The sequence below is a fragment of the Sapajus apella genome, unplaced genomic scaffold (assembly GCF_009761245.1).
Source record: "Sapajus apella isolate SASKATOON/1434 unplaced genomic scaffold, GSC_monkey_1.0 scaffold4, whole genome shotgun sequence".
Classification (NCBI taxonomy): domain Eukaryota; kingdom Metazoa; phylum Chordata; class Mammalia; order Primates; family Cebidae; genus Sapajus; species Sapajus apella.
Window position 1 is genome coordinate 7109669 of NW_022436944.1, and position 8714 is coordinate 7118382.

An 8714-nucleotide genomic window follows, 5' to 3' on the forward strand; every position below is an offset into this window, starting at 1 on the left:
CCTACTCGAGAACCTGAGGTGGGAGAATCACTTCAGCCCAGAAGGTCAAGGCTGCAGTGAGCCATGATTGTAAGACTTTACTCCAGCCTTGGTGACAAAGCGAGACCCTGTCTTAAAAGAAAAGGTTAGTGCTAGAGATTTCTATTTCTGAGTCATCAGTATACAGATGTATTTAAATCTGGAGGATTAACACAGATCACATAGAGAGTTCATGTAGATAGAGAAAGGGGAGCAAAGGTTAATGACCCCTTAAAAATGCCAAATTTACAGCAGAGGAAGAAAAAGGGAACTAACAAAATAAACTTAGAGGAATGGTCAGGGAGGTAGAAGTAAACAAAGAGTGTATGGTGTTGTGGAAACCAGGACAGGCTCCTGAAGTTTTAATTGACATGCTTTACTTTATAATGAACAGTTATACTTTTCTAATAAAAACACAAGTTTAAAGCACAGAAACAGTTTCAACTTCTCTGTAACAATGCTCCACACCAATTTTTAAACTTGTGATGAAAAAGTTGAGGAAACACCTTGTAATTTGGTCTGAGATATATTCTCTCTTTCCTAGCTTAGGAAGAAATCCTCAGAACAATATCTCCAGAATTCTGTAATTCACTGGATAAGAAGATAATGGATGCAATAAATGGAAATTATCATATAAATGCCAACTTCTATTACTATATATGAACTAAATTCCCCTTGTGACTATAAAGTTACAAAAAAAGGTATAACTTTATCATCCAGTTTGGAAAGATCAATACAAGAGATTAATAGCATTTTTATTGAAAGTTAGGTCCCATGTGATTGTTAGGTAATAGAAAGCGGGTTTGGAGAATTTACATTATAGAAAATGTAAATAAATTAAATTGATGAGCTCACACCTGATAAGTAATATACCAAAAAAATACAAACAGATTATGAAATCCCTTTGAAACAATTGACAGTAAATAGCCATTACTTGTAGCCTAGCAGAACATTCTGCATGCAAACAGGCATAGGAATTCTTGTTAGATTAGTAATAAGTATTACAGATTAAGCAAGGCAAAATCTTTAGCTCACAAGGAGATATATTCTTCTCCTTAATTTTTATAATTTTTATTTTAAAGAAAGATTTATAATGGCCACATTTTTAGTTTGTATAGCATGTTTTCCCAGTCAGACTTTGCAGAGACGTGGATGAAGCTGGAAACAATCATCCTCAGCAAACTAACACAGGAACAGAAAACCAAACACCTCATGTTCTCACTCATAACTGGGATTGGAACAATGAGAACACATGGACCACAGGGAGGAGAACATCACAAATGGGACCTGTCAGGGCATGGGGAGCAAGGTGAGAGGGAGCTTTAGGACAAATAGCTAATGCACGCGGGTCTTAAAACCTAGATGACGGGTTCATGGAGGCAGCAAACCACCACAGCACATGTATCAAACAAACCTGCACATTCAGCACATGTATCTCAGAACTTAAAGTAAAATAAAAATAAAGTTAAATTTAAAAATTACTTCATATTTATTTATATCTTGCTTTATTTACAACATACACAAAACAAAATTGCACAAAACACAAACAAATTAATTCAGAACATAAGAGGCAAAGGAAATTAAGGGGAGAAAAATGGTAATTTCACTAGTAACACTGTATCACAGAAATTTAAACCATTCTGTCATGTATACGCCTACACAGACTCACAAATTTGGATTTACATTTCTAAGTCATCACAACAAAGAGGGAAAAAATCATAAAAGTCATAGTCTACATTAAAAACAAACTAACTTCAAGTGAATACTTCCACTTTAATTCCATGACAATGGTGTAATTGATACATTCCTGACTACAAGATACTCCTACTACCCATTTTACACTGCTACTGCATTCCTTAAAATATTTTCAATAATGTTCTATTGTCTTAAAATAAAATCCAGATTTCATAACATAGCTTACAAGTTCTTCATGACCAATTTTTCTTGAATCATCTCTTTTTCTCCCAATCTCCATCATCTCTCTCCAGCCAGATAATAAATTTTGGTCCTGACAGTGCACCAAGCTGTCTTGTTTTCACCTGTGACCTTTGCACTGGTCCCTACTCGGAAGAAAGACCTCATCTTCACCTGGGTAACTCCTCAGTATTTAGGACTCAGTTTATTTCTCTGGAAAACTTACTTTGACTCACTTCCTCTTGTTCAAAATTCTCAATGTAGCGTTTTACAATACACTGAACTTTCTTCTGCCATAGGCTTTACTATTCTTTAATCACTTTTCTTTATTACTCAACTGTCTGTCTCTATGACTACTCTGCACTCAAGGCTTTTTGTTTTCAAAGTATGGTCCTTAGATCACATCCGAGGTGCTTGTTTGAAAATACATATTTTCGATTCACAACCACAGACCTGAATTAGAATGTTGAAACTGCCTTTAAAAAATTATAGCTGAGGAAATTATGACAGTGAAAAAGATGAAACCTAACCGACTCCATCTTCCTTCTAACATTTCCGCTGTCCTTACTCATTTCTGGACATGGGCTGAAGTAACCTTGGAAAGTAATTTAATTTATAGTTTGACTTTGAAACAAAATTGATAATAGCCCTTTCCTGAAAAGGCCCCCTTTGTTACCTGGGACCAGTCTGCCTCTGTAGGACTATCAAATTAGCTATAAGATTAGAAATTACTGTTTAGGGGTTATGCAGCCTCTGGCTGCAAGAGTCTGAACCTCCCCAAAGTGCTCCTGGGGATAACATTACTATTGTAAAGCCTAAGGTCAGTGCTTGATAGATTTTGCAGACCCTGCCTCAGTGGATCAGCTTATACCACCCAGACCAGTAATCTGGCTCAACCAGTTCTGTGATCTCACCCTGGAACAGAAAACAACGAGGAAATCTCACTTGGATCCCACTACAATTCCATCTGCAACCTGACCAGTCATCACTCCCCACTTCCTAAGGCTCTACCTGCCAACATATCTTTAAAAACTCTGATCCCCCAATGCTCAGGGAGACTGATTTGAGTAATAATAAAGCTCTGGTCCCACACAGCTGGCTCAGTGTGAATTACTCTTTCTCCACGGCAATCCCCCTGTCTAGGGGAGCTAATCTAGATAAACTGGCTCTGTTTAGGCAATAGCAAGATGAATCTGTTGGGTGGTTACAATGTCTGTGAATGGAACATGATAACTTGCTATTTTAACATACATCCTAGACTAGTGATGTCCAATCAATATATCATGTGAGCCTCAAATACAAATACCTTATATAATCTTAAATTTTCAAGCAGCCACATTATAAAAGATAAAAAGAAACATATGAAATCAACTTTACTATTATATTTAACCCAATTATAGTTAATGTTTATTAACATTTCTATTAATAATTTTTATAGCGATTACTTGTTGAAATATTATTTCAGCAAGTAATCGCTATAAAAATTAACAATGGAAATCTTACATTTTTCCATACTAATGCTTCAAATTTCAGTGTGTAATCTATATTTACAATATACCTCAATTCACTAGCCACATTTCAAGTGCTCATTAGCCATATGGAACAAATGGCTACCATTATAGACAGGATAACTCCATATGGTTCTATCATAGGAGACTGAGAACTAAGCCATGATAAAAGTTTAGCTGACTGCCTTTTTTATAACTTTAACTCTCAAATAAATGCCAGGGAAATCATAGACAATAAATAAATTCTAAATGCCTATTAAATATTACACTTTTTAGTTAAATAGAGCATTAAAAATTCCTGCAAATTCAGAACAAGAATTAGTCTTTGAGAAGTGATTTTGAAACTGTAATACAGTAAGTTACAATATCACAAACTAAAATAAATATTTGTCAATTCCCACAGTCACTCAGTCATTTTTCTCTCCTGGCCACCACATGCCCTATTATAATTATTCTGAAGCTCAAGTATAGTGACCACTTGAAACCATCTTGAGTTGAGAAAATTTGGGATAAGAAAATTAGAAAGGGGTGTGAAGAGCCTATAATTCTCTATAACACCAAAGCTTATAGCAAAACACACATTTCTGCAGTATCTTTCTAAGTAGCCTCCAACTCCCAGTCCATGAATTCAATCTCCCCTTTTATGACATGTTCCAGCTTCAAGGTTGCTGGTTATTTCCCCTGAAAGAAAAGAAGCAAGGAATTATGATCTAAACACTGAACTGTTAATTATCAGAGAGTCTGTTAAACTTCATTCTAACCTGGTAAATTTCTATTTTCTCACTTTGTATAAAAAAAGGAACACTTGTGCTTACATGATTTATAACAAAGAATCTCATTTTTTCTAAATGTCAGCAGATACTTTTCAAGTGTATCCTGAAAGAGTAACACAACAACCTTGAACAAGAGGACTAGAGAACAGAAGCCCAGTTTGACCCCAACTTTGCTTATCTCTTATTTTTTAATGTGCAAATAGCAGTAACAAGTAACAATAGGTTTTCTGCATCTTTTAACTTCAATGCAAGAAAAAGGAAAAACTTGTCATTTTTCATATGGTAATCCAATTCATTTGTTGTTTATGCTATTTGGGGATGTAAAACACTTAAATCTGACTTCTTCAAAAGTTCCATTAACATTTCTGCATTAAAGGGGAGAGAAATTTGTGTAAAAATTACCTCTACTGCATAAAGGATCATGAAGGAAGAGAAAGAAGTAAGAAATGATTCCCTCAAAGCAAATTCAGAGCACACTATGTGAAATCTCAAATCTTCCTTTAGTTGCTCCCATCACTCCCATAACTTCCACACCCTATATTTTCTGCAACTGTCTCCTTCTACCTAAGCAGGAATCGCATAAAAGGCTTCTGACTGGATCAGAAATGTCCTGAGGAATCAAGTATATTTTCTTTACTGGTTCCTGTTATTCTAACTGCATATCCTAGCTATTTTTGTTGTATGATTTCCTCAGATTTATGCTTGGACTTCGGTACCCTGATCTGTGTCCTTTGGCCTTCTTCTGCTTAATTCCCAGGCATTACCTAGAAGCTGGACCCTGCAGTGTCATACACATTCTGCATCTATTCCCCCATCCTCTGTCCTGGCACCAAGAAAGCTGACATCGGAAGAACACTGCATGGTATGTTTCCAGAGCTAGAGTTCCAGCAGCTCTGCAAGTGAAATCATCATGGAAGCTGTGGAAACAAAGGTATTTTGGACAGAGAAAGCACCTGTGCTAAAGAACAAAAAATGAATGAGAATCTGTCAGGCTGATCCAATGTTCCAACCTTCCCTCTTCCCGTTGCTTCCAAACTTACCTGTAGAGGTACACAGAGGAAAGATATGTGTCACAGCAGGGGAACCAGAATGCTGAAACCATGTGTTAAGCAAAAATCACAATAGAAATTCCATTTGACCCAACAGTCCCATTACTGGGTATATATCCAAAGGATTATAAATCATTCTATTATAAAGACACATGCACACGTATGTTCATTGTGGCACTGTTTACAATAGCAAAGACCTGGAACCAACCCAAATGCCCATTGATGATAGACTGAATAGGAAAATGTGGCACATATACACCATGGTATACTATGCATCCATAAAAAGTGATGAGTTCGTGTCCTTTGTAGGGACATCGATGAATCTGGAAACCATCATTCTCAGCAAACTGGCAAAAGAACAGAAAATCAAACAAATAATATCTATATACCTGTACTTTTTTTTTTTTGAAGTACCTGTTCTCACTCACAGGTGGGTGTTGAACAATGAGAACACATGGATACAGGGAGGGGAGCATCACACACTGGGGTCTGTTGGGGGGGAATAGGGTAGCGACAGCAGGGGGTACAGGCGTTGGGGAGGGATAATATGGGGAGAAATGCCAGATATAGGTGATGGGGCGGGGGTGGAGGCAGCAAATCACATTGCCATGTATGCAGTTATGCAACAATCCTGCGTGTTTCTGCACATATACCCCAGAACCTAAAGTGCAATAAAATATTTTTAAAAGAAAATCACAGGAGGCCGTAGCTTTGGAATAAACTCCTAAACTACTAGACCTCAGTAAACCATACTCAAAATCAAAATCAAGTCACCTGTGCTTACCAAACCAAAACTTAATTGTTTTCTGTCCTTTCTAACAATCAAGACGGAGAGATAACAGCCTAATTTCCCAAATAGACCAGTGTCATTCTTCAAACTACATGAAAATTAAGTTCCCTCTGTTTTAATCTCTACCACCAAGAGTTAACCAATCAGTTACTGAGAGACCGTGTCAAGGAAAAAAATCCTCTCTTCCCTGGCCCACAACAGGCGTGGTTTCAAAGGCAAGAGCTTTCCAGCATCATGCCTCCATCCATGTCCCCATCCAGGAACCTAAAGTTCTTTGTCTGAATTTCCCACTCCAGGGCTAGGTAAAAATTCCAGGTGTGATCCTTTGTTTGAAAAGCCCGCGAAAAGCTCTGGGAGGAAGGGCCTCTGTTGCATACCAACCAGCCAATCCAGTATCAGAGTCAAAGAGCAATCACTCCAGAGGACGTTTAAAAGAACTCCTCTCATTGGACAAGAACATGAATGGGGCGGGAATAACTCCAGGGTTAAAATCCCCTGCCCCTTACCTGTGCAGATTCCTCCCTTGAATCCCTCCCACTACAGCGTGGGAGCTCTCTCGTTCCTTCTCTCTTTATCTCTCTGCCTAATAAATTGCTCTCTGCTAAACTCTTTGGGTTCAAGATATTTATTCCAACAGTAAGCTCATGGTGCCTCTAGGAAACGTTCCCTATTCCTGGAGTAAGAGAGATCAAAGGCCAGGGCACATCCAGGGACACATCGGACCAGGGAGGGAGCTGTGCCCTGCGCCTGTCTGATTGATGCAATAGGAAGCACCTTTGGATGCCCTACAGCTTTGCTCCCTCCCCCCCCCGTTACATCTTTGGCAAACGTCGGGAGGGAGCTGAGCCCCTGTACCCCAACCCCCAGTTACATTATCTTTCTATTGTTCTGCCTCTCTGTCCCTGCCTTACAAGGAAAATGACTCTGAAATGATCAATCTGCTTTTTGTGCTTTATTTCTGCCTTCTTCAGCCCTTTTTTTCTGTCTATAAAGCCAACCTCCTCCATTCGACTCATTGAAACAGTTATTATAGTTTATGGAATGAAATGTTGCCCGATTCTAGAATTACAATACAGCCAATGTAGATCTCTAAACTAAATTTGTTGCGATTTCATCTTTCGACACATGCAGCAAGAATTTTACAGTGACTTAGTTTAAATCTTGAACTGAAGATAAATTTTAATATTCCACTCTTTAGTTCTCCAACTGAAACATATTAACTACCTTTTCTTCATTTCCTATCACCTCACTACTCTTTTAAACCTTAGAAAATTAAATAGCCTCTTTCTAAAATGAGACATAAAAGAAGACATATATTCTTAGAGTAGAAAATTAATTGTAAAGTTTTTTTCTCCAAATTGTGGCTGCAAATTGAGACAACTAAGGTAGAAAAGAAGGACTGTGACTGGTCCCTTGCATGTAACAATTAAGAAATTAGATTGGTAACTGGGGGTGCCTTTTGGAAATGAAATGCGGGCTCCAAAATATTGAAGAGTGAACAGAAAATGTGAAAGCAGATCCAACATGTGTTCACTTTTTCAAAGACTTACAAGGAAAACAGAGGAGGAACTACCTACCTAGAAGAGGATCCCAAAGTTCTGGAAGAGTTTTAAGAACAAAAAGGTGGGCATTTGTAGGAGACTATAATATGCCACCCCAAAATAAGACTGTAGAAACCAAAAATGCCTCTTTGGCATAAGAATTGTTTTGAGCTGATTATTCTGAGAAACAGGATAAGCTCTGAAAATACAGTAGAAATTACCCTTTTGTAAGAGAAATTTATATCTCCATTTATGAGGGATTCTCCCTCTTTGTACCAGGAAGACAAGGATGGTTAAATTACAAAAGACTCTTATCAATGTGAAAGGTGCTAACTGAAATCTGCATAACAAATCTTACTTTTGTTTATCACGCTTCTCCTGGTCATTTTCCCATAACTGGCCTCTGTCACATCCTCCTTTTTCTTTGCTTTTAGGTGAAGATACTACATACACTTGAATTCTGAGTTATTCATTTTTCTCTGGGTATCTCTCATGTATATCTGAGGTATACATGTTAATAAACTTGTTTGTTTTTCTGTTGTTAATCTGTCATATGCTGTAGGGAGTCCCAGGCAAAAACTTATAAATGTAGAGTAAAAAATATCTTTTTCTCCCCTACACATTATTATTATCTCAGTGAAAGAATTCAGTAAGTAATGGAACCTAAACTATAACAGGTTTATAAAACATCTATGAAACACATACAAAAATTGGGTATGTATTTGTGCACAAACATAATTTTAAATTCCAAAATGTAAAAACCAGGTAGGTCATATATTCTAATCAACATGCAAGACTTCCCTTTTCTCCCATGAAAATATCTAAAAAAATTATAAAACTTTGTTCTAAATAAAAATTATGTATGAAATTTTTAAATGAATGATAATAAAAGCACTTTGTATCAAAATTTATAGGATGTAGCTCAAATAATACCTTCCCAAAAACAAATAAATGGACTAAAATATATTTAGAAAGCAAGGAAGATTTTTAAAAATTAATGCACTAAGCAGAATCCAATTAGAGAAGCCAGGTAAAAGAAACATCAAAAAGGAATAAATAAAATACAACAAAATTAACTTAGAGAAACCTCATATTTAATGGTAAAATATTTTTAAAGGCTG

At 36.9% G+C, this 8714-nt stretch overlaps 1 long non-coding RNA gene across 2 annotated transcripts; it reads right to left on the bottom strand.

The window, feature by feature from the left end:
- Positions 1–1535: 1535 nt before the first annotated feature.
- On the bottom strand, positions 1536–8452 carry LOC116538975. 2 transcript variants are annotated; one of them, XR_004263870.1, is made up of 3 exons: positions 6559–8452; positions 4930–5130; positions 1536–4121 (listed from the first exon to the last, which is right to left on the bottom strand). It is a non-coding gene; the product is annotated as an uncharacterized LOC116538975 (long non-coding RNA). The 2 variants fall into 2 exon arrangements; XR_004263871.1 differs by having other exon boundaries at positions 4930–5106; positions 6559–8451.
- Between the last annotated feature and the right edge of the window lie 262 nt (positions 8453–8714).